Source organism: Cervus canadensis, chromosome 5 (genome assembly GCF_019320065.1).
Source record: "Cervus canadensis isolate Bull #8, Minnesota chromosome 5, ASM1932006v1, whole genome shotgun sequence".
NCBI lineage: Eukaryota > Metazoa > Chordata > Mammalia > Artiodactyla > Cervidae > Cervus > Cervus canadensis.
Genome location: NC_057390.1, coordinates 20,278,392 through 20,304,798, shown reverse-complemented (window position 1 = coordinate 20,304,798; position 26,407 = coordinate 20,278,392). Strand labels below are relative to the sequence as shown.

The 26,407-nt window shown below is 44.3% G+C and overlaps 1 pseudogene; it reads right to left on the bottom strand.

Annotated features, from left to right (window-relative positions):
- Positions 1-9,995: 9,995 nt before the first annotated feature.
- LOC122441662 lies at positions 9,996-24,479 on the bottom strand (annotated as a pseudogene).
- Positions 24,480-26,407: the final 1,928 nt, after the last annotated feature.

Genomic DNA, 26,407 nt, shown 5'->3' with positions numbered 1-26,407 from the left:
CAACCACTCCAATATTCTTGCCTGGGAAATCCCATGGACAGAGGAGCCTGGCAGACTACAGTTCATGGGTTCCCAAAAAAGTCCGACATTAACTGAGTGACGGAGCAACAACAAAAGAACTTAACATGCCTGGTGGCTCAGATGGCAAAGAATCTGTCTGCAGAGCAGGAGACCTGGGTTCAATTCCTGGGTCAGGAAGATCCCCTGGAGAAGGGAATGGCAACCCACTCCAGTATTCTTGCTTGGAGAATTCCATGGACAGAGGAGCCTGATGGGCTACTGTCCATGGGGTCAGAAAGAGTCAGACACAACTGAGCGACTACACTTTTACTTTCAAGGCAGATGCCTGCTGCGAGGGGGCGCTGGCGGTGCTCAGCGCTCTGCCAGAGCCCTTTCCCTTTTGGATTCCCGACGCATCTTTGTTAGGGAAGGAGAAATGCCTTTCCTCTCACTTCCCCATCACCCTTTGCTGGGTGGTCACCGGTGGAGGGCCCACTTGGGCTCCTTGAGCAATCAGCCCTCCCAGTCCGGTCCCACTCTTCAGAAATGCCTGGGCCCTCGATGTGGGTTCAGCCTCCATGGGCATGTCCACACACAATGAGGGTTAAGTTGTGAAGTGAGGGGAAGTGAAAGTCACTCAGTCGTGTCTGACTCTTTGCGACCCCATGCACTGTATAGTCCATGGAATCCTCCAGGCCAGAATTTTGAAGTGAGTAGCCTTTCCCTTCTCCAGGGGAGCTTCCCAACCTAGGGATCGAACCCAGGTCTCCCTCATTGCAGACAGATTCTTTACCAGCTGAACCACCAGTTGTGAGGGGGAAGCAGAAACTCGGTAAAGGGCAAGATCTTGGGTCCAGATGGTGCTGGAAGGAGGTATGGAGACAGGGGACATCAAATTGTGCACAGTAATGCCAGCAACATCAACAGAGTGGAAGGAGAGTAAGAAAGGGAAGAGCAGCCGGCCCCGCACTGTTGGTCAGTGTGGGGCACATTCTCCTTAAATACCATCTCACTGAAGGGTCCATGTCAGATAAGACCACTTTGTGACCCTGATGGATGGAGACACAAACAAGACTCCTCTGGAATCATGTCTGACCATGATCAAAATCAAGAAATCGTCTAGACCACAAAAATGGCCACCAAATGCTACCCTGGGTAATATGAGTGACTCTGGCTTCTTTACCAATTACGGCTGTGGGCTTGCTCCTTCTGCCTTTTAGAATAAGGTACCAAGTGCTTTGGGACAACCTAGAGGGATGGAGTGGGGAGGGACTTGGGAGGAGGGTTCAGGATGGGGAGACACATGGGGAGACACGTGGGTGATTCATGCAGATGTATGGCAAAACCCACCACAATATTGTAAAGAAATTACCCTCCAATTAAACTAATAAATTTAAAAAATAGTAATAAGGTACAAATCCTAGAATCATCCCTGCTTCCTGAAAACATCCAACCTAGAGCAGAGCCCCACTTCCTTGAACCCTCCCCAGAATCACCAAACGCAAGCCTCCCAACCCTATCCTCAGCCCCTTTTAACACTGTCTTACTCAAAAGACGTGCCATTGTCCCAGCTGGACATGGGAGGGAATGAATGATGGGGGTGGTGATGTCCGATATAACAAGCCTTTGTGGGATAGGGTGGAAGGAAGAAATGCTATAGAGAGGGACACTTCCTGAAAGGCAGTCACACCTTGGGCTGATGAAGCCAACAAGAGAAACAGATCCCCTCAGAGTGCAGTCGTCAGCAGACTTCTAACCCTGAAGTCCGTGGACCATAACCCCTTCCACTTGTGTGTTGTTGTCAGGGCTTTGCCATCACACAGAGAAAGGCTCCTTCCAACGGGAAGGACAACGCTGAGCTCCGATGGTCAGTTCTGGCTTCTTCCACATCTTACTGTAGGTGAGTGACCAAGGTGGGCCATTTCACTTCAGCCCAAGGGCAACTGACCCCAAGGAGGAGAAAATAGATGATAGGTGTTCAGGGCTACATTGTACAATCACTCTTTCCTCACCAGCTCTACCTCTAGTGGTTGCTGAATTTTACGGTTAATGGTACCCCAGCAGACCTTCAAACTAGTGCATCTCTCGCCTAGCAAGGAGGTTTTGGATCTGGAGGGTCTTCCCTGGTGGCTCAGATGGTAAAGAAACTGCCTGCAGTGCAGGAGACCCGGTTTGATTTCTGGGTCAGGAAGATCCCCTGGAGAAGGGAATGGATATCCACTCCAGTATTCTTGCCTGGAGAATTCCATGGACAGTGGAGCCTGGCAGGCCACAGTCCATGGGGTCACAAAGAATGGGACATAACTGAGCGACTCACACTTTAACTTTGGAGCACTTATATTTCAAACAAAATTCATGGTGAGTTATAATGACACACACAAAAATTCCAACATGTACCATACTGCAGGTGGTATACAAGAGAGCAAAGTCAAGTCAACAGCAAGTTGCCTCCATGATTAGAATAATCAAATCAACCAACGTTTATGGGGGGACCTACTTTCTCTGAGGCTGGGCACTGAGGAATTAAAAGATAAATAGCTTACCTTCATTATCTAGTGGGGAAGCTGAAAGTATATCAACAAATCTAATGCAAAGTCATAGGAAATGTACCCAGATCACCATGGTGATGGGAAAAAGAGAATGATTACATCTATCAGAATGATCAAGCTTATAAAAGTTTGGATTTTAAAAGAAGAAAAGGATCTTGAGGAGTTCTTAATCTAGGCTTCAGTACATTGGCCAACAGCCAGGGGCATAAAGGTCACCTTCATGTCCCTCTCCTGGAAGTGTGTCCTGGACATCTTTTCTGGCCCTTCATGTCTCTGTCTTTCCTCTTAGTAGCTTGATTGAAGGATGGACTCAAAGAAGAGTCAACCACTGCTCAGCTCTCTTGATCCCAAAGGAATCTCATCCCCAAGGTGCAGAGGCCATAGGAATTGGAGAGGTATCATTATCACACTCTCAGCATCCTAATCCAGATACCAGAGAATGATGATCAGAAAAGGTGTTGCAAGTGTGAAAAGTGTAATTGTGATAATGCATGCAGCTTGCTGAAAGAGACTGGAGGGATTGGGAATCATGTTCCTTGGTCTAAGCAGTCTCTGCTAGATTTAATGTGGTCACGTTTTTTTCCTGTTTTGAGAATGAGAGGAAGACAGATGCCTACTTTATAAATATAAGAAAAACAGCACTAAGGTTTGTAGAGCACTGTTGATTCAGTGAGGGAATCCACTTAGCTTATTCAAACCACAAATTAAAGTGTGTGTGTGTGTGTGTGTGTGTGTGTGTACTCCCTTGCATTTTTTGTTCAGTGTCCTCCTTTGCAAAATGGGCATAATACCAACTTCACACGGCTGTGAGGACTAAATATAGTCTTTTTGTTGAAAGTGTCTTGTAATATAAATATCAGAAGGTCTCAGACACCCTGATGCCGGCTACTGCTAATTACACAGAAAATAAGCTAACCCTTTTCAAAGAAGCTCAAAAACATTGCTAAGTGCTGCCTGATCCGGCCTTCCATCATGTCAGCATCGTCGGTCAGGCATTATGTAGTGACATGGCCAGCAGTAGTGTGAATTTCAAACAATTGAATGAGAACCCTATTATTTGTCTAGCTCCTGTCTTCTTGTCTCAAAAGGGTCTTAATGTAAGGAATATTAGGCAGTTCTTGATCTGTAATGTAAGGAATATTAGGCAGGGGTGTGTGTGTATGTTTGTGTCTTAAGTCAATAATTTAAAATGTTAACACAGTTCCAAGATGCCTTGAGGGGAAAAATCTGGCTACAATTTCAGTGTGAAAGTGACACTGACATTGTAAAAAGAACACCCTAGGAGACAGTGTTTCCAGTGGTGCAACCCTGTTCCACCTGGAAATATTGGGTGTATATCCTAAAATCTTCAAGTGTCTGGAAAAGTGGTTTCCTTCTTAAAATGCATCATATCCTGCTCTGTGTGCAGGAATCTAACTATTTAGGAGACAGCTCTTTCCCTGATGGTGAGAATTCAGCCTGGGGTGGGTCACCATGGATCCCAGAGCTGCCTTTGGATTCTCCCTGGGAGGGAGTCGGGGGCTGAACACACGGTTCCTTCAGTAGAGAGAAAGAAAACGTCTCTTGAGAAATGGGAGTACTTTTCCAGCAAAGAAACTGCTACTGATTCAACATTCAGTTCCAGCTTCTATGTCAGATGCTGATGTGGAAAAGATTCTTGTGTTGTGGGAAATCTTGGGACTGATGACTACAACAGATTGCACAGAGACAATATTAAATAACGCTGAACTTTAAAAATACTGTGTAATAGTCAAGTATTTACAGATGAAATGATATGAGATGAGATTTGGGATTTGCAGCTGACTGGGGGTAGAGGATGTGGGGTACAGATGACATAGAACTAGCCATGTGTTGATAATCATTCAAAGTAGGTGATAGGTCCTTGGGGGTTCATTATACTATTTTCTCTACTGTTGTAAACGTTTGAAAATTTTCATATAAAAAGTTAACAAAAAACCCCAAAGGTATAACTTGTCTTGTTTGAATGAAAGCTCTTTTTTAAAATAAATAATTCATAGAAGTTGCATACTAAAATATATAACTAACATTATCGGTGCTCATTCTGTGCTTGGCATATAGCTTTATATTATGTACATATATTAATATAATGATGTTTTTTATGTAATGTATAGATATTCATATGTATTTAATATATATAATTTAAAGTATACATATACTAAATACACACCTCTAGGCAGTGTATCAATTCATCTAATTCTTGTCAACAGTCCTATGAGGTAAGCTGAATGTAAATTAGTGGCATTTACAGAGGAGGCAATGAGGTGATATGCAGGTTAAATACCCTACACAAGATTGTTAAGCAGATTTGAACGCCAACTCCCATCACCCACGCCCCCCTTTTCTCTATTTATATTTAAATTTATTTATTTTAATTGGAGGATAATTACTTTACAATATTGTAATGGCTTTTGCCATACGTCAGTATGAGTTGGCCATAGGCATACACGTGTCCCCTCTTTCTTAAACAGCACCTCTGGCTGTTGCCTGGGTTCAGGCTGTTCTGTACGTTGTCGCCAGCTTCCCTTACCAGTTTCTTTTTTATTTTTAAATTGATTTGGGAGGAGTGGGCGGTTGGAAAATTTTTTTACAAGACCGTTCAGCAACTCTGCTGAGCAGTCTGTCCTCCTTGGCCCCAGGCGCGGGGCTGGTGGGACCGAGACCCAGGTGCATTCAGGGGGTTGGGGGAAGGTTGGCTCAGAAGGCCGGTCACCCCGGATCCCCGCCCCGTCCCGGGACTCGCACCTGGAGCGGCGCGCTGGCTGCCTACTGGCGCCATCTGGTGGTCAGAAGCCCCATAGCGGCGCCTCCACAGGGCGGAGACGAGGCGGAGGAGGTGCAAGACCTCTAAACCCGCCCTTTAACTCTTGTCTGAACCGAGCAGGCCTCGGGAGGGCGATCTGGTCTCCCGCCACGGACACTGAGGGAGCGTTCTGCTCCTTCCAGGCCACCTTCCCAGCCCGAGGCAGGCTTCCCCTCAGAATTTGCTCCACCTTCGAAAAGGGAATACATTTAAGAGGGGGTGGTTTTGCCTAAGGACTCTTGAAATGAGCCCTTAATCATTTCCAAGTACTTAAAATTCATGTATTTATCCATGTAGGCACATGCCTATTTCTTTATAACCTCACCTCTTTCCAGAAAGGTCTATTAAAGCTGGAATTATGACATATAATTGTCCCCCCTCACGACAGTCATCTTAGTCTTGTGGAGAGCAAGTGTGATGACCCCTCAGGGCCCTGGCCTATGAAGTCAGCATCCGGCAGCAGTCTTGAGGACCTCCTGCACGGGTTCTGACACCCTGTGACTGGCAGATCGGCCCTCCCCGCTGGTGCTGGAGGAGAATGACACAACTGGAGAGCAGAACAGAGCTTTGGGGCCCTGGCAGAGGGCACAGTGCTCCAGAAGGTGCAGCCCCCATCAGAGCAAGGGTCTGGGTACCAATTCTCCCGCTCCCATTAGCCTGCCTATACAAGATGAATTCCCAGGACTTCACTGGCTTCCTGAACCGGAAGGCAGCCCTCTACGGCACAGGCTCCCGTTCCTATGGTCCGCACTGCTATAGGGCTAGGCACATCCTGAAGGAAGCTGGGCCCTCTTCAGCTCACAGGTCACAGGCCATGTGAGGTTCCACACCTCCTACTACATGAAGGAGGTCCTGGGTGCCACAGAGGTGGGGGGGAAACCCCCAAAGGTGGCCCCTGCTAGAGATACTTCAGTGACTGCTCAAGTCTATGGCGCCTTTCCTGGCCCAAGACTACTGGCCATCTACTTTACTTGTGAACACTGTGTTACTGTGCTTAAGGGCACCCCTCTCCATGAAAAGGCAGGTTCCTAACTGAAGGGTGAGGTCATTTATTATGTCACTCCATTAAAGAGGAGGACTGTTTCTCAAATCTGATCCTGCTGTCTGAGGATATTCCAGTGGGCTGCAGAGCCAGTGATCTCACTTTGCATATAGAGAGAGGATGTCAAGATTGCCAATGAGGGGACTCGGGGGGCAGGGCTGGAGGATGGTGTAGAAATGAGAGACCCAAGGGAGGTTCATGAAGACTTGTTTCAGACCCCTTGGGCAAGCATATAGGTCTCTCATACTGAGTGAATTGGGTTAGAACCTGTGAACTCTGGAGACAAATTGTCTATGTTGGAGGCAACTTCCATACTGACAGTGCCACTTGTTCTTAGCAAGGTCGAGAGAAAATCACCAGATGAGGGAAGGTGTGGTTCTACTCTTAAACTAGAGCTGGGACAGAAGGCTGTGCCCCCAGGTACCAGTGCAGTGTTGACCTGGTACCTGAAGTGAGAGCACCCAGAGCTTAGTGATGGAGTCGGGGATCCTTAGATAACCAGCCTTTCCTCTTTGCCTTTTTCTGATGCTAAACCTTGCAAGATCTAGGCTTAGCTTTTATTTAGGAAAACACGATTCCCTGTAACCCGTGGTTTTGATATGAGCCAGTACAGAAGCTGGTTAAATAGGTAAATGCCAGGTTTGTTTGCATTAACAGCAGCACAGCATCTCGGCCAAGGGATGTAATGATCTCACTGTAGTGTACTTATTCTTTCTTGGTTGTCAGCTGTTACTCTGTTGGAAGGAGATGGAGAGCCCTTGGGACTGGGTGAGCTTCAAGCACCCTTTTCCCCTCAAACTAAGTGAAAAACCTCATTGGCCCCCTTTATCTGAACTTTTTTACTTGATGAGAAGGCCTGGCAGAGGGACCACAGCATTGCTCTTGGTCTAGAGTAGAGCTCTAGGTCAGTCACTCCCTATCTCCTCTACCTGGCTTCACCTTGGTCCTGCTGGCCAGGGCAGGTTCCATCCCCACACAGAGGGCAAGTCCTGGTCCTTTTGACTAGAGGCATGTGCTTCTGTGGGATGGAGAGCCTAAAGAAGAGAGTGGAAGAGGTCAGCAGAATGCCCAACTCTGTACCCTTGACCAGGTTCCAGATGCTTCCTTTCCAGACTAAGGGGGCCTTGACCGCCCCCCTTGTGGCTAATGTGTGGCACAACTCTGGTCAAAGCATCTCTCTAAAAAGATGCTTGGTCCATCAGCATACAGCTAGCTAAAAGGTCATCCTGGATGACAGGCCTGGGAACCAAGAAACAGTTGCTGTAACTAAGGATGTTTAGGTTTAGGATAAAGAAGATATGCAAAGACCAGTCTCTCTTTTAAATATTTAGAATGTTCCTGGAAGAGAAGATTTTTTTTTCCTGTGTAGGATTTGAGGGCAAAATTGGGACCAAGAAATAAATTACTAGGAAATGGATTTTTTTGTTTGTTTCAATAGTAAAATTAGCCCCCATGGAGATATTCAAGGAGATGCTTCTGACGATGTGGTGTCTCTCTGGGAAGGAACATCCTTATGGAAAGCCATCCAATCCTCCCATCCCTTGTCTCAGCTTTTTGGAACAGTCCTGTTTTCAATATTCTCCCTGTGATGGTGACTATAAGCCATCACATGTCCCAGAAACTCCATAACCCTTTGAAAGCCTCTTGATTTTGGAAACAGAATAAAGATGTTTGGTCAAATATATTCTGATTATGGCTCATAAAATATGGGCAAGATTTTAGGGTTTTATCCAGCTCAGAAGGTCTGTAACTCCACATTTACCAGACAAGATTAAGTAATCACTTTTGATTATCTAATGACATAGTGGCAGAAGAGGAGCTAGAACCAAGGATCTGACTTCTCTCTGGATGTTATTTGAGACTTTTACAAACATGGCTCAAGAGGAGTCAGCTTTCCTAAACGAGATGCAAGAACCATCTCTTGGTTTGGAGCAAGCTCTGCCTGCTCCATCCTGTAGGTCTTTACTCATCTCCCTTCTTCCCGCTTAACACATCTCCATAATGATGGCTTTCACCTGTTAGCTCTCATGTGGCTGGCACAGTATGAGATGAGACAGAGTTCACTTCTGGACTGAACTGTGTTTTTCTGCAGGTGAGCTCTCATCTGTATTATATTCATCTACCCTTGGCAAGGACAAGCCCTGGTATAACCCAGTGTCCCTACACGAGCAATATATTTGGAGAGTCTGCTATTGCCTTAGAGGCTATAAGTTCGTGAGGGCAAGGAACACGGAATCATTACTCTGAATCTCCAGGCAGCTAATAAAGTATTACACCCTGTGGGCATTTGATAGCTATTTGCTATTTGCTTCTCTTCTCCCACATGAAAGCTTAAGATTCCACCATTTGGGGACTCAGTTCTACCCGGCCACTCCTCTTCCAAGCTCAGCTTTGGGAAATAAGGAATGTGTCTTCCCACATATGGCTCTTTTCAACTTAATGTGTTCATTTGAGCACCTAGAAACCATGGTGACAGGTGCCATAGAAATAGAAGGAGCAGGGAGGTAGAACACAGAAAGGGAGGGCCCAACACACCAGGGGGCTGGAAGCAGTGCTTTTGGGAGACCAGTGTTTATTTTGAGCCAGCGGGATTATTTATCATGTCTTCATGCACAGCCTCTCCCTTGGGAACGTAGATGCTGTCGCTGCCTTACACACTTACATTCTCTGGGTCTCTCGAGGAGGAGAGACGCTGCATTCAGTGTTTAAAGATACACGTCACCATCACTACGTCCTACCCTTGTGCCTCTTGTCACTTTTCAGTGCACAGTCATGCACCTTACTTCCCTCATTTGATGCTAACTGCGGGCAGATGTTAATAGTATTCACTCCTATTTTTCTGATGAATTTGAGGCTCAGACTACCTCGTCTAATATCACATGGCAGGTTAGTGGTCAGAGCTAACCTCCAGCTCTGTTTCCCTGCACGGGCCTGCCTCTGCTAAGATCGGGCTGTACAGTGATGGGAATTCAAAGCAGGCAGGACAGATGGCCAGTGCATTTTGGCCCGTGTCATTGAGGTTAGAATGAGCGGGGTACAGTGAACCATGGAGGGACAGCTGGCACTTCTGCATGAAGCCTGCAGAAAGCCGTGATTGGCTGCAGGAGAAATTTTGCTAATTTTATGCCCTGAGACAAAGAAAAAGGTAAGCCTTAAGTGGATCCCGTTTTCAAGGCTGATGGTTCTTCACCGGCATGAGCAAACTTAAGTGCTTTCAGCTTGATCTGCCTGTGCTAACCCTCTGGTCCTGAGAAAGGCCACACAGCTGTCTCTGTTCCTCCTCAAAGCAGACTGAGCCAAAGGCAACAGGAAATAAGAGTCCTGGGCATAGTGGCTGGGCATGTTCCAACCTCATATCCAGGACCCCGCTTTGTGCATGTCTGATGTAGTTAAACAGTGCTGCCTACAAATCCAGCCCCTTCTTGTCCTCATGTTACTGAGCAGCACCCTATGGGGGCTTTTCTGGGACAGATTTCCCTGTCCTTCTGCCTCTTCTATGATTTGCGTAAGCAACAGAATAAGTTCGTGTGTCTTGAGAATGAGTGGTGGATAAGTTTCTTTGAACCACCGTAAGGAGTTTTCATCATGGCTGAAGGTATTTTTTAACGTAGAAATTTCTTTTTCTATTTTAAGTAACCAAAGTCCAGTTTCAAGAATACATTGTCCAACAACTAAAGCACTCCCAGGATTTTTTTCTTATTCATACTGATTCTGCCCAGTTATCATCCAAGAGCCTCTAGAATGGCATTTGCTTTTCGGCAGGTATCTAGAATCTAGGGTCAAGAACTAACTCAGAAAACGGAGTTTCTTTTAAAAATTAAAAAAGAGTTTGATCAGACATGACCTCTAGTGCATCTGTGTTACTATGACACAGGGCTTGTGTACATCTTTTAGCAGAGTTCAGCCCTTCTTGTTGGTGGACAAGCTTTGTTACTTCTGCAGCAAGTTGTTTCGGAAGACCCCACTTCACTGGCTCTTTGACATGCAGCTGCATTATGTATGTGGTCAATCTCTGGAAAGGGCAGAAAAACGAAGAGTTTCAGGAGCTTTTCTATCAAATCATCTTGCTGTCTGCGAAGAATTGATACAACTCAAATGATGATGTCTTATCTCTGTTTAGCCAAACAGCATTGCCAGTGGACTTTCCAGTTTTGCTCCAGTTGTAATTAGAGAAATAGATTCCAAATATGTCTTCTCCAGTCAACTTATGGATGAACTCATATCCGGATATGATATTGCCCAACTGATCAGATCCACCTAGTTAGACCCAGTGTCCATAAGGCTGGAACAGGTAGTAGAAATCACGAGCCTAGATACAATAGCCAGGACAGGGAAGCAACCTAACTGACAGAAAAATGGATAAAGAATATGTGATACATATATACAATGGAATATTACTCAGCCACTAAAAGGAACAAAATTGGGCCATTTATAGAGCTATGGATGGACCTAGAGTCTGTCATACAGAGTGAAGTGAGTCAGAGAGAAACAAATATCATATATCAACATATATGTGGAATCTAGAAAAATGGTACTGATGAACCTATTCACAGGGCAGGAACAGAGATGCAGACATAGAGAACGGACAGGTGGGCACAGAGGTGGAAGGAGAGGATGGGAAGAACTGGGAGAGTGGCATTGATATATACACACTACCGTGTAAAATAGATAGCTAGTGGGAACCTGCTGTATTGCACAGGGAGCTTAGCTCGGTGCTCTGTGACGACCTGGAAGGGTGGGATGTGGGGGTGGTGTGAGGGAGGTCCAAGAAGGGGGGATATATGTATGAGTGTGAGTCACTCAGTCGTGTCTAACTCTTTGTGACCCTCATGAACTGTAGCCCACCAGGCTCCTCTGTCCACGGAATTCTCCAGGCAAGAACACTGGCGTGGGTAGCCATTCCCTTCTCCAGTGCATCTTCCCAACCCAGGGATCAAACCCGGCTCCCTGCATTGCAGGCAGGTTCTTTATGGTCTGAGTCAGATATATGTATACATATGGTTAATTTACTTCCTTGTACAGTAGACACTAACACAATATTGTAAAGAAATTATTCTAAAAAACAAAAAAAACCAAAAAACAAAAACCCAAAAAACAACCAACTCGGAAAGGAAAAGAAATCATAGGCCTGGAGTACCTAGTATAAGAGCTTTGCCAGACTATTGCCTTTTAGGCTCTTGAGTGAGTGAGTGAGTGAAGCCGCTCAGCCGTGTCTGACTCTTTGCGACCCCATGGACTGTAGCCTATCAGGCTCCTCAGCTCAGTCTAACTGCCCAGCCAACTCAGCAGCATGCCCCCCACGTAATGGGCCGCCCACTGCCTCTAGGCCGCCCACTGCCTCTAGGACCAGGAGATACTTCTGCTACCATGTGAGATGTCCAGCACTACAAAGTTGCCCCAGGTCCTCCCATTAATGAAGAGCTGCAGGTGATGAACCGCCAGGGCCTCGAGCCCTGGGCAAAGGCATGCACTCTGCGACCATCGCCTGGTGATCCTCGGAACCACCACTCCAATCTCCCAGGGGTGCTCGGCGCCTCCCACTAGTGCCATCATGCTGTGGCCAGCTCGCTGGAAGAGAAGAGGTCCAGCAGTGCCAGCCGGTGTTCACCATGAAACGAGTCGGCCTGGGGTCCAAGCTGCCATAGATGGTCCTGGGGAAAGTTTTCCGCCGGGTCGTGAAGGAAGAGCTCTGGGAGCTCTGTCTTTGTACATGTCTTGGGGAAGAACTCCTTGAACAGACCTTGAGCCTTTTGCACCACCATCAACCCCTGAGTGTCCATGTAGGCCTCACCACGTCCCGGGGGCAAGACTCCTAACCTGCCTGTGGTACCAAATCACCGGGAATCGCACCGCAATGAGGGTGCCACCATCTTGGAGAAGCACCAGACTAAGAGAAAGAGGATGGTGAGGGTGGGGATGAAGACGGTGAAGACGAAGGTGGTCTGCCTGAAGGATATGAGGAAGAAGAGGATGAGGCTCAAGATGAACCAGGACTCTGGTGTCTGTCTAGTTTGGTCTGATCTGTGAGATACCTCTGGGTCGTGGCAGAACCTGGAGCGTGAGGACACCGCGGTGTATTTCTGTACTGGGGTGCATTGATTGGAGATTTTCCTTTTGAAGGGGAAAGAGATATGATTTGGTCACCTGGTTTTGAGTGGAGTGACCACTGTAACTGGATTTTCCCTTCTGGGATGAGGAGTCCTTTGGTCACCTGGCACCACCTGAGTTGTGTTTGGAAAAATCCCAAGGCCGAGGCTCGTCTGTAGCCCTGTCTGAAACAATAGGTAGGAAATCTTCCATCCTTGTGCTAGGGAACTGTAGCCCTGGGAAGCCATTGAGCACTGGTTTATCTAGTTTTGCTTTGTCTGTTTCTGGTAATATCTACTGTGTGAAAGAACAACGGGGAAACTGAGGGCCTGAATGACACTTTTTAAAAAACTAGAGTTTCTAAGTATGGCTAATGTGGAACTAAGTTCACTGGCCTGGCTGCCCAACTTAAAAAACTTTGAAAGTTGGAACGTAGTGACAATATAATTTCTGGAGGCTTGGAAGTCCTGGCAGAGAACTGTCTAAATCTTCTTTACAATTTGAGTGGAAACAAAATCAAAGATCTTTCTCCCATGTCTTGGCTGTTGTAAATAGTGCTGCTGTGAACATTGGGCTGCACTTATCTTTTCAAATTAGGAAATTTTGTTTTGCTTTTCCCAGGTATATACCCAGGAGTGGGTTTGCTGGGTTACATTTGTTGTTGTTGTTCAGTCACTAAGTTGTGTCTGGCCCTTTCCAACCCCATGGACTACAGCAAGCCAGGCTTCCCTGTCCTTCACTATCTCCCTGAGTTTGCACAAATTCATGTCCATTGAGTTGGTGTTGCTGTCCAACCATCTCATCCTCTGTCACCCCCTCCCCCTCCTCCCCTCAATCTTTCCCAGCATCATTGTCTTTTCCAATGAGTAAGCTCTTTGCATAGTGGCCAAAGTATTGAAGCTTCAGCATCAATCCTTCCAATGAGTATTCAGGGTTGATTTCCTTTAGGATTGACTGGTTTGATCTCCTTGCCATCCAAGGGACTCTCAAGAGTCTTCTCCAAGACCACAATTGGAAAGCATCTATTTTTCAGCACTCAGCCTTCTTCATGGTCCAACTCTTACATCCATATGTGACTATTGGAAAAACCATAGCTTTGACTATACAGACCTTTGTAGGCAAAGTGATGTCTTTGCTTTTCAATATGTTGTCTATGTTGGTAGCTCTATTTTAAGATTTTTGAGGAACCTCCATATTGTTCTTCATAGTGGCTGTACCAATTTGTATTTCCACCAACCGTATAGGAGGGTTCCCTTTTCTCCACGTTTACTGTTTGTAGAACTTTTGGTGATAGTCATTCTAACCTGTGTGAGGTGATAACTCATTGTAGTTTTGATTTGCATTTCCCTGATAGTGACGTTGAACATCTTTTCACATTTGTTGGTCATCTGTATGTCTTCTTTGAAGAAATGTCTATTTAGAACGGTCTTCCACCCATTTTAAGAAATTGGGTTGTGTGTTTTTTGGTTATTGAGCTGCATGAGCTATTTGTATATTGGAAATTAATTCCTCGTCTGTTGCTTCATTTGCAAATATTTGCTCTCATTCTATGGGTTGTCTCTTTGTCTTGTTTATGGTTTCCTTTGCTGTGGAAAAGCTTTTAAGTTTAATTAGGCTCCATTTATTTTTTTTTATTTTCATTATTGTAGACAGTGGATTGAAAAAGATCTTGCTGTGACTTATGTCCAAGAGTGTTCTACCTATATTTTCCTCTATGAGTTTTATAGTATCCACCCTTACATTTGGGTCTTTAATCCATTTTGGATTTATTGTTGTGGGTGGTGTTAGGGAATGTTCCACTTTCATTCTTCCATATGTAGTTGTCCAGTTTTCCCGGCACCACTTACTGAAGAGACTGTCTTTTCTTCACTGTGTATTCTTGCCTCCTTTGTCATAGATCAGGTGGCCATAGGTGTGTGGGTTTATCTCTGGGCTTTCTATAGTTTGGGTGAATTCTGGGAGTTGGTGATGGACAGGGAGGCCTGGAGTGCTGTGGTTCATGGGGTTTCAAAGAGTTGGACACGACTGAGTGACTGAACTGAACTGAACTGAATCCTGTTCCATTGATCTACGTTTTTGTTTTGGTGTCTGTACCATATTGTTTTGATTACTGAAGTAATCAAGCTTTGTAGTATAGTCTGAAGTCAGGGAGCCTGATTCCTCCTGCTCTGTTCCTCAGAAAAAGTATTTTGAACTGCTGCAGTGAATCACATACTTAGATGCATTTGACCAGGAGGATAGGCCCTATAGGGTCCCGCTAGTTACAGACTCAGTCTTAAATCTGAAATGATCAAAGGTGACTGGAAAGCTATAGAATATGGCAACAAAGTGATTAAGGGACCCACTATTTAGGAAAAGAGGGATGGACCAATTTGGACTAGTTAGAGAGTAATTATAGGACCAAAAATCATGTTTTTATTTTCCAACTAGTTGACATTATTCAGTAAACTCTTTAGAATTATTTTTGCACCTGGTTTGTCTCTCTTTTTAAAAATTGTGGAAAAAGACACAAGATTTATTATCTTAAACATTTCTAAGTGTACAGCACTAAGTATATTCACACTGTTGCGCAACCACTCTCCAGAACTTTTTAATTTTGCAAAACTCAAACTCTGTGCCCATTAAACAACTTCCCCAGCCCCCTCAGAACTATCATTGTACTTTCTGTTTCTATGAATTTGACTTCTCTAGATGTCTCACATAAGTGCATTTGACTTTTTGTGACTGGTTTATGTCACTTAGCATAATGTCCTTCCTATTCCTTTATATTGCAGCATGTGCCAGGGTTTCCTTCTTTTTGAGGCTAAATAATATTCCATTATACATATATATACATTTTAATTATCCAGTCACCTGTTGATGGATACTTGGGTAGCTTCCACTTCTTGGCTATTGTGAATAGTGCTATTATGAACATGAGGATGCAAATATCTCTTCAAGATCCTGCTTTGGATTCTTTTGGCTCTATTCCCAGACATGGGATTGCTGGCTTGTCTTAGTTTGTTTGGGCTGTTATAACAGAAGATCTTATACTGGGTGGCTTACGAACAAGGGAAATTTATTTCTCAGGGTTCTGGAGGCTGGAAAGTGCAAGATCAGGACAAATTAGGTGTCTGCTGGGATCTGATTTTGGTTCATAGATGGCAGTCTTTTTGCTGTGTTCTCACATGGTGAAATGGGTGAGGAAGCTCTGTGGTGTCTTCTTTATAAGGGCACTAATCTGATCATGGGCTTCCTTGGTGGCTCAGAGGTTAAAGCATCTGCCTGCAATGCGGGATACCCGGGTTCGATCCCTGGGTCGGGAAGATCCCCTGAAGAAGGAAATGGCAACCCACTCCAGTATTCTTGCCTGGAGAATCCCATGGATGGAGGAGCCTAATCACCTCACTTCTCAGGGACCCTGGCTCCAAATGGCATCATAGTAGGGGTTAGGATTTCAACATATGAAAATTAGAGGGAAACAAACATTCAGTCCCTTACATGGATCATATAGTAATTCAATTTTTAATTTTGGGAGGAGCTACCATACTGTTTTACACAGTGGCTACACTATTTTTCCTACGAGCAGTGCACAAGAGTTCTTATTTTTCCATATCCTGGCCAACAATTGTTATTTTCTGGAGTTTTTTTTTTGGCAGTAGCCATCCTCGTTGGTGTAAGGTATTATCTTACTGTGATTCTGACTTGGTTTTCCCTGATAAATAATGATGGTGAGCCTTTTTTCATATGCTTGTTGGTCATTCATATATCTTCTTCGGAGAAATGTCTAGTCAAATCCATTGCCCACTTTAAAATTAGGTTGTTGTAGTTGCTATGGTTATTGAGTTGTAGAAGTTCTTTATATGTTCTGGATAGTGATCCCTTAGGAAGTATGATGTGCATGCACGCTCAGTTGAGTCCAGCTCTTTGTGACCCCGTGGACTGTAGCCCACCAAGCTCCTCTTCCCATGGAATTTTCCAGGCAACAATACTGGAGTAGGTTGCCATTTCCTTCTTCAGAGGATCTTCCAGACCCAGGGATCGAACCCACATCTCTTGTGTCTTCTGCATTGGCAGGCGAGTTCTTTACCAGCTGAGCCACCAGGGAAGCCCCAAGTATATTATATATACCAAGTGTGTGATTCGCAAACACGTTCTTTCATTCCATCCGTTGCCTTTTCACTGCTTTTTCACTGTCTGTTTCAACGCCTCAGACCCCAGGGGTCGCCATCCCTGAATCAGCCGGAAGAGGGCGCATCATTGCAAGAGCAGAGCTGGGGGGAGGATGTCAGGATCTACTGGGTTATGTATCCTGACTAATAAGTTCTCTATTTAAAGGTGCAGCAAAAATTATAGACAGTTTATTGAGGAATTTCAATAAACTTTATCTCCTTTGAAAACTAAAAGGAGCAATATATATGACTGATAAATGTATTTAAAACATTTTAATGTTTAATGTTTAAATGCTTAAGGAAATTCCCTAGTGGTTCAGTGGTTAGGATTCTAACTCTCTCACTGCTGAGGACCCTGGTTTGATCCTTGGTTGTGGAACTAAAGTCCCATTAGCTGGTGTAGACACGAGGTGTGGCCAAAATAATAATAATAAATAATAAAGCTAAACAAATAAAAATAATAATTTTATTACAAATAAACAAATAAAAATAATTTACTGACATATTGTGCTTCATAGGTGCCAGTCACTGCTCTTAATACTTTACCTATATTTAACTTACATGCATTTACTCACAAAAGCCCTGGGAAGTATTATTATCACTCTCCTTTGAAGATAGGGAAACTGAGGCACAGGGAGGCTGAGAAACTGGTCCAAGGCCCCACAGTTAGGAGGTGGCAGAGCTGAAATTTGAACTGGCAGTCTGGCTCTAAAGCCTGTGCTCATGGCCTTGGATAGTTTGATTTTTAAAATTTTAAAAGAAATATAGTTAATTTAAAGTATTATATTAGCTTCAGATATTCAGCATACTGATTCAGTATTTTCACAGATTATATGCCATTAAAAGTTTTTAGAAGATAATGGCTATAACTCCCTGTGCTATATAATATATATCCTTGTCACTTATTTGTTTTATATATAGTAGTTTGTCCCTCTTAATCCCATAGCCCTAATTTGTTTCTCCTCTCCCCTTCTTTCTCCTTCTTGGTAACCATTAGTTGTTTTCTGTATCTGTGAGTCTGTTGCTATTTTGCATATACACTCATTTGTATTATTTTTTAGATTCCATATATAAGTGATATTTCTCTTTGACTTATTTCACTAAGCATAATATTCTCTAGGCTCATGTTGCTACAAATGGGAGAAATTCATTTATTTATGACTAATATTCTGGTGTGTGTGTGTGTGTGTGTGTGTGTGTGTGTGTACCACAGTTTCTTTATCCATCGTCTGTTGATGGGCACTTGGGTTGCATCCATATCTTGGCTATTGTAAATTGAGCTGCTAGGAACATGGGGGTGCTGGTATCTTTTTGATGGATGGTTTGGTTTTTACCTGTGGAAAAAGTTTTTCCACTTCAACCAACTTGATCCAATAGGATATGTGTTATAAAGTCATTCCTTTTAAGATTCCATTTTCTCACTTGTACCTTCTGAAAAATTCACCATTGACTTAGGTGTTTGATGTAGGACTTGGTGTCACAGGGCCCTGGAACGTCACCCCGGGGCTCCCAAAATCACCTCTTAGCTCTGTTGTTCAGATGCCTGGGAACCTCACTTATAGCCAAACTTGAAAAAAAAATCAGAATAAATTAAAACACACATACACACAAGCAAAAAGACATAGACATATGGGGAAAAAACTCTAAGAAAGGATTTTAAAAAATTGCCATAATACCATTATCACATTCAATAAAGTTAAAATAATCCCTTAATGTCATCTAATATTAGAGTCTAATTTTTTCAGACTATTTCTGTTTTCTTTATTTCAAAACTCTCCTTTCATAGGTGTGTTTAGTTTTAGGTCTCAAGTCTTTTCTAATCTGTAAAATAATGCCTTCCTTTCAGTTTTTAAACATATTATTTGTTGGTGAAATTGGGTCATTTATCCTGTGCAATAACATGGAAGACTGAGAAAATCAGTTTAAGATGTTTTTGTGGCTCTCTGTGTCTCTAGGCGCTATTCCACTAGGGGTGTTCAGTCAAAATACCGTGTTTTAAAGTCACTTGAGATAATTCTTCCATATGTGATTATGAAATCAGTTTGATATACTATTAGTTTCATTTGTTCCAGTTTGTTTTTGATTGATGGGAGTTGCCTTTTCTAAATGTGATTTCATTTTACAATGCTGCAAGATATCTACATGGTTGAAAGTCAAAATTATAAAAAGATATGAACAGACAAGTATAGCTTCCATGACTGCTTTCTTCTACATCCAAGAGTCAATCTCTTCCTTGCCTTGGAGATGTTTTTGGTTTTTTAAAGTTAGTTTTGGCTTTATCCTCCCATTGTTTTTAATATGTGTGCATGTTTGTATTCCTCCTCGCTTCTTCTCACCTTGTATTTCTGGAGGCCATCCTTGTTCCTTTTTTTATAACAGCATAACATTCCACTGTGTGTGGGTTCCAGAATTTTCCAACCAGTCCAATACTGATGGACACTTGAGTTGTTCCCAGTCTTGGGAACAGCAGATAATGCTGCAGAGTGTATGTCATTTTGCAATTTTGGTTGTTAGGTTTGGGGTAGACTTCTGAAACTGTGATTGTTGGGTCAAAGGGAAAAGGCACGTGCAGTGTTGCTAGACATGACAAAATTGTTCTCTGTAAAGATTGTTCTATTTTCAGTTCCCATCAGCAATGTAGCAGAGTGTTTCCTTGGAACCTTACTAATAGAGTATATTGTCACACTTTTGGATTTTTATTTATCTGAAATATAAGAAGTGATATCTCAGGGTAGCTTAAATTTGCAGTTCTCTTGTGATGAGCAACAGTTCATTGGTTTTGTTTGCTTTTCTTTTTCTGTGCAATGCCTGTTTATATCTCATTTTATTTATTTTTTTATATCTCATTTTAAAAAATCAAGTTATTGGGCTTTTTCTTCTTCAAATTCTTTAATTGTTAAGGATATTAGCCTTTTGTCTATGATAGAATTTGCAGTTATCTCTCCCATATTTTCATTTGCCTTTTGATTTTAGTTAGGACTTTAAAGAGATTGCCATGGAGCCAAATTTATTATTGTTTTCTCTTATTAGTTTTGGATTTTGCCTCACTAGGATATAAAATATTTCACCCATTTTTCTCTGTTATTTGTATGGCTTCATTTTTACATTTATCCCTTTGACCCATTTAGAATTATCCTGGTGTTTAGTGTAAGAAATAGATCCAATTTTATCTTTTTCCTTATTGTTCTGCCCGTAGTCCGAATCCCCGATCGGGAAAGAAGACTCCTCGAGACAATGCAACTTGCAATAGGGGAATTTATTACTGACTCGAGCCAGGGCCTCCCGCCCTCACCAAGGGTGTGAGGACGAAAAGGCCCCGGACCCCAGTTCTCTTGGGTATTTATTGGGTATAATCAGGTAGTTGGTGCAAGCGGATTGGTTACACAGTTGCAAGGCAATTTTTGTTGGCCCAATCCTTGTGGGCTTTCAGCTTTCCCCTGATAGGTTCCCTTTTTCTTGCTAGGCACATGTTGATTGGCTGGCTCCAGGTGGCCTGATAATTATGTTACTCCAGGAAACCAGGCCTACTCCTAATCTAGGCTGCCTATCATGGCATTAGCCGTGACAGCCTCACACTTATGGGTGTCCACTTGTATGTAAATTATATCTCAATAGGGTTATTATAAATATATATGTATATATATATTTGGAACGATACATCTTATGCTTTGACAGTGGTTGATTCTGGATGGTAAGATTCAAAATATTCTCTATTTTTTCTCTATATGAATAGATATGCCCTATTCTATTCTCCTATATTTGCAGGAACTTCTTTCTATGTTATATACCTCATAAGGCTAGGATATTTATTTCTGAAAGATATAATGCAAGCCCAATAATGCAGTCCTGGAATGTGAATCAAGTGGGCCTTAGGAAGCATCACTACAAACAAAGCTAGTGGAGGTGATGGAATTCCAGCTGAGCTATTTCAAATCCTGAAAGATGATGTTGTGAAAGTGCTGCACTCAATATGCCAGCAAATTTGGGAAACTCAGCAGTGGCCACAGGACTGGGAAAAGGTCAGTTTTCCCTCCAATACCAAAGAAAGGCAATGCCAAAGAATGCTCAAACTACGGCACAATTGCACTCATCTCACACGCTAGTAAAGTGATGCTTAAAATTCTCCAAGCCAGGCTTCAGCAATACGTGAACTGTGAACTTCCAGATGTTCAAGCTGATTTTAGAAAAGGCAGAGGAACCAGAGATCAAATTGCCAACATCTGCTGGATCATCAAACAAGAAAGAGAGTTCCAGAAAAACATCTATTTCTGCTTTAGTGACTATGCCAAAGCCTTTGACTGTGTGGATCACAATAAACTGTGGAAAATTCTTCAAGAGATGGGAATACCAGACCACCTGATCTGCCTCTTGAGAAATCTGTATGCAGGTCAGGAAGCAACAGTTAGAACTGGACATGGAACAACAGACTTGTTCCAAATAGGGAAAGGAGTACGTCAAGGCTGTATATGTCGCCCTGCTTATTTAACTTATATGCAGAGTACATCATGAGAAATACTGGGCTGGAGGAAGCACAAGCTGGAATCAAGATTGCCGGGAGAAATATCAATAACCTCAGATATGCAGATGACACCTCTCTTATGGCAGAAAGTGAAGAAGAACTAAAGAGCCTCTTGATGAAAGTGAAAGAGGACAGTGAAAAAGCTGGCTTAAAGCTCAACATTCAGAAAACTAAGATCATGGCATCTGGTCCCATCACTGCATGGCAAATAGATGTTGCAACAGTGGAAACCGTGGCTGACTTTATTTTTCTGAGCTCCAAAATCACTGCAGATGGTCATTGCAGCCATGAAATTAAAAGACGCTTACTCTTTGGAAGGAAAGCTATGACCAACCTAGACAGCATATAAAAAGCAGAGACATTAATTTGTCAACAAAGGCCCATCTAGTCAAGGCTATGGTTTTTCCATTAGTCGTGTATGGATGTGAGAGTTGGACTATAAAGAAAGCTGAGCGCAGAAGAATTGATGCTTTTGAACTGTGATGTTGGAGAAGACTCTTGAGAGTCCCTTGGACAGCAAGGAGATCCAACCAGTCCATCCTAAAGGAGATCAGTCTTGGGTGTTCATTGGAAGGACTGATGTTGAAGCTGAAACTCCAATACTTTGGCCACCTGATGTGAAGAGCTGACTCATTTGAAAAGACCCTGATGCTGGGAAAGATTGAGGGCAAGAAGAGAAGGGGACGACAGAGGATGAGATGGTTGGATGGCATCACCGACTCAATGGACATGGGTTTGGGTAAACTCTGGGAGTTGGTGATGGACAAGGAGTCCTGGCGTACTGTGGTTCATGGGATCACAAAGAGTTGGACACGACTGAGCAACTGAACTAAACTGAACTGAAGCCCAATAATTTTTTTGGAAGAAGTTTGTCCATGGTTAATGTATATTAATACTTAGGAACCAAACAAGTATTTGAATGTTTACTGTGCACCCTGAACTATGCTATGTGCTGGGGGAAATTTTAGAAGCGAAGTCATCTAGACAAAGATATTTAAAGTCGAGTCAGTGAACCTCAGTGTGAGTAGGGGCCGTGGTAAAAGTTGAATGAGTGGTTTAGACAGACAGTGAAAATGGAGGGAGAGGTCTTCCTAGGCAGGGCTGGCCCTGGAGGCTTCAAAGAGGATGTGTCTTTTAGTTAGTTCTTGAAGGATGAATACAGTTCAGACAAGGATTAAAAACAGGCATGTGCAGGCAAAGATTACGTGTGAGGAGAGGGGAATGGGAGCCCTTCAGGACATTTGGGGCACCAGGTAGGCAGGGCTGGTCAGAGGGTCTGCCCTGAACCTCTAACACTGTGCACTGTGTCTGGGCACACAGCTCTCTGCTCCTGACAGGGGGTGAGCTGTCTTCAGTCTCCAGGGACTGGCAGCCTTTCAGAGGATCCAGTTACACACAGAACCCCTCCCCAAGGAGCTCGTTTCTGGTGGCGAAACTGCTTGCAGCTGCTGAAGCCTGCAGGAAAACGGGCTGTCACGGTTTGCATTTGATTTTTCTCCTTATCATTCCATTCTTTGCTGGCACCCATGGTGTGGGACCCTGGGTCTACCCCAGGACCCAGCCAGCCCGCGACGGGTGGGCACACAACAGCTGCCTGGCAGGGCAACTGCCCAGGCTCAGGTTGACTTCTGCTTTGAATGACTCTGAGCACAAACTTGCCTCCTCCTCTTCCTTAAGCAATGGCATATGTTGGGGCTGGGGGTCAGGGAGGTGGGGCGGACAAGTCTAACAGCCTAAAACAGCCACCTCACCACTTGTCTGACAGCCCAGCCTCAGTCCTTTGAGACTTAGCCTGAAAAAAGGCCCTCAAATTTTCAGCTAATCTTTTTGATTGTGTGTGTGTGTCTGTTGGGTAGGGGTGGGAGGTTTCTGCAGTTCACTGTCCTCCTTGACTCTCTGGGACCACTTTCAGACCCCACATACATTCCGTTTCCTCTGCACTCCCTCTCAATTGCGATTGGTGCCCTTCAGCATGTGTTTTCCTAATTCAGGACAGGGCAATAATTCCAAAGGGATTTCTTTAACTTCCTGAGATAATCCATTTCTGTTGTAACCAATCCTACTTATATGTAACCTAATACTCTCATGGTGAAGAAACAGAGAATCCCTTAGTGCCACCTTTATTCCATTAATTGCAGACCCTAATGTGTTCTTCTTGGAGAGCCACATGATGGGATGGACAGAGCGTGGATCTCAAGTCAGATGGACCCCTGGCTCTGTCACTACTAGCTGAATGACCTCAAGCAAGTGTTCTAGCTCTGAGCCTCTTTTTGCACCTCTTGGTTGTATGTGTGTGTTAGTTGCTCACGTCTGACTCTTTGTGACGCCATGGCCTGTAGCCTGCCAGGCTCCTCTGTTTATGGGATTTCTCAGGCAAGAATACTGGAGTGGGTTGCCATTCTCTTCTCCAGGGGATCTTCCCCACCCAGGGATTGAACGCGGGTCTCCTGCATTCAAGGCAGATTCTCAACCATCTGAGCCACCAGGGAAGCCCTCACCTGGTTGTGATGCTAACTAAATAACCAGGCAAAACTCATGGGCAGGTGCTACAAAAGGTTTTCTTTGGTATGTTCAGAAGCCCTCAGCCTTCTGTGTTTTGAGTTCCCTAACCTAATCCATCCTGTTTTCTGAAACTTTAATCAGCCCCCTGCCCTTTGAGTGGATTGCTATCCCTGAGGCACTGGCTCACCCAGCAGCCTCCTTTGAGCCTGCAAACAACAGAAATATTTGTTTCCTGGCACGGTTTCTATACCAAGAATGGTTTCTAGGCCTGAGGAGTCTGCCCCTGGGAGAGAGCATGCTGGACACAGTTCACAGAACAGGAGTGGACACAAGCGCCTGTGTACAATCTTGTCCTCAGTTACCTGACACCAGTCTCCAAGGGAATTAGCCAAAGACATCTCAAATGTCAGGGCACATATTTCTGTCTGAGGTTGAACTGTCTTCTCCCTCCACGGGCCTGTACTACATCCTTCCAGAATTAAGTGACCCAGCCTCCTTGTGGAATGGCCTATACAGAAAGCATGCCTTCCTGGGTTCTGGATGAGAACTGGGACAGTGCACGTGGGGGAGGTGAGGCTATTGTGAATTAAAGAGGGCACACACAGCTGGTCAGGAGCCAAGTCATTAATGTTTCTTTGATTTCCCTCTGGAGTAGTCAGGGACTGTTTTTCCTCTCACCTTTCCTCCTCTCCTTTGCATCTTGCAACTGTTTGATAATCAAGATGGAGGTACGTCCAAACAGGTACCCAAGAGCTCCCTGTAACCTTATTTCAGGGTCTCCTTTCCTCCTTTGCTCTTGAGAAGCCATCCTTATACTCACATCTTCAGGCTGCCCCCTGCTCCTGTCTCACTGTCCCCTGGGGCTGGTTTTAGCTGTGGTCCTACACGTAGAACTTCATTGCATCTCACTGTCTCAGCGCCGGAGTGTTAAAAAACTAATTTAATGAATGTTTCCAAGCTGAATGAGAGAAGACCAGAAGGTACTCCAGGTTCCCTGTTGAGTTCCCTGTTTAGATCCAGACACACCATCCCTGACTTGGTGATTCTGATGCTGGAACTTTCTCATGAAGTGGGAGATACTTTTGGGCCAGTGGGTCATTCAGGTGATTTTGTTAGGGGAAGCACACTGACTGAAACCGCCCACCCTGGCCAGGCACCATAGTAACCATTTGCATGAGTTGTTTTATGACAGGAGATCCTGATAAGGAATACGGAACTAATAAGCCACCACCAACCGGAAGAGTTCGGGAAAGGTCGAAAGGAGACACCGCGTGTCTGTCCACTTTCCAGAATCCCTCTCGCTAGCATCCATGTTGGCTGAGCAATGCGTGTGCCCCCAGGAAAGACTCTGAATTAGAATGATTGGCCAAAGACCACCCGGAAACTAATCCCATCACCATAAAACCCGAGACTGTGAGCCACGTGGCAGAGCAGTTCTCCTGGGTTCCCTTACCTCCTGCTCTCCACCCGGGTGCCCTTTCCCAGTAAAATCTCTTGCTTTGTCAGCACATGTGTCTCCTTGGACAATTCATTTCTGAGTGTTACACAAGAGCCCGGTTTTGGGCCCTGTAAGGGGTCCCCCTTCCTGCAACAATTTCACTAGATGCTGGATACCAAAGTTCTTCATAAATTGAAAACAAAATTGTGAGATGATCATGATGCTCGTAAGCAATTTCTGAATACTGTGTTTGGTGATTGGAACCAGTCCTGTAATTAAGTATGCCATACAAAGACAATCTGATAATCCAATGCATATTTAGTGATACTATTTTTTTGTTTCCCTCCAGCCCCGATTATACTTAGCCCTTGAGGAAGCCTACTGTGGTCCCCTCTCCGCTGACTGAGAATAAAAGCCACCTTTCTGTTTTCTCCAAACTCTGTCTCCATATTTTTATTCAGCTTTGGTGGGCAGAGAAGGCCAAGATTTTGGCCAGCAACAATTGGAGGTGTTAGAATCGTAATGGTTCACGTTGGCTGAGTGCTTCTTACTACAGTGTGGCCACACCAGTTGATGAAGCTTGATAAATACCAGCCACCTCATCGCATTTGCTACTCAGAACAAGTGTCTTCAAGGGAGACACTATTATTAGTCTATTTATCAATGGGGAAACTGAGGGTCAAAAAGATTGTCAACTGCTTGTTGTAAAGAGACAGAACTGGTGCTTAAACTAAACAGCCTCAAAAGCCCAGGTGTTTAAGCACCAAGCTGGGCTCCCTACCATGAATCTAAAGCAGTGGTCCTCATCCTTTTTAGCACTAGGGACTGGTTTCAAGGAAGACAATTTTTCCACGGACCAAGGTGGGGCAAATGGGGATGGTTTCGGGGTGATTCAAGCGCATTACATTTATTGTGCACTTTATTTCTATTACTACATCAGCTCCACTTCACGCCATCAGGCATTAGATCCCGGCAGTTGGGGTTTGAAAGGGAAAGTGAAGTCACTTAGTCGTGTCCGACTCTTTGTGACCCCATGGACTGTAGCCTACCAGACTTCTCTGTCCATGGGATTTTCCAGGCAAGAGTACTGGAGTGGGTTGCCATTTCCTTCTCCAGGGGATCTTCCCGACCTAGGGATCAAACCCAGGTCTCCCACATTGCAGGCAGATGCTTTACCTCTGAGCCAGCAGGGGTTTAAAGGACCAGAATCATCTTGTATTCGTTTTCCATGAAATCTCACCTCTCTGCCCCTCCCCCTTTGCCTTCCTGCCCTTCTCTCCCATTTAGTCTCCCTCTTT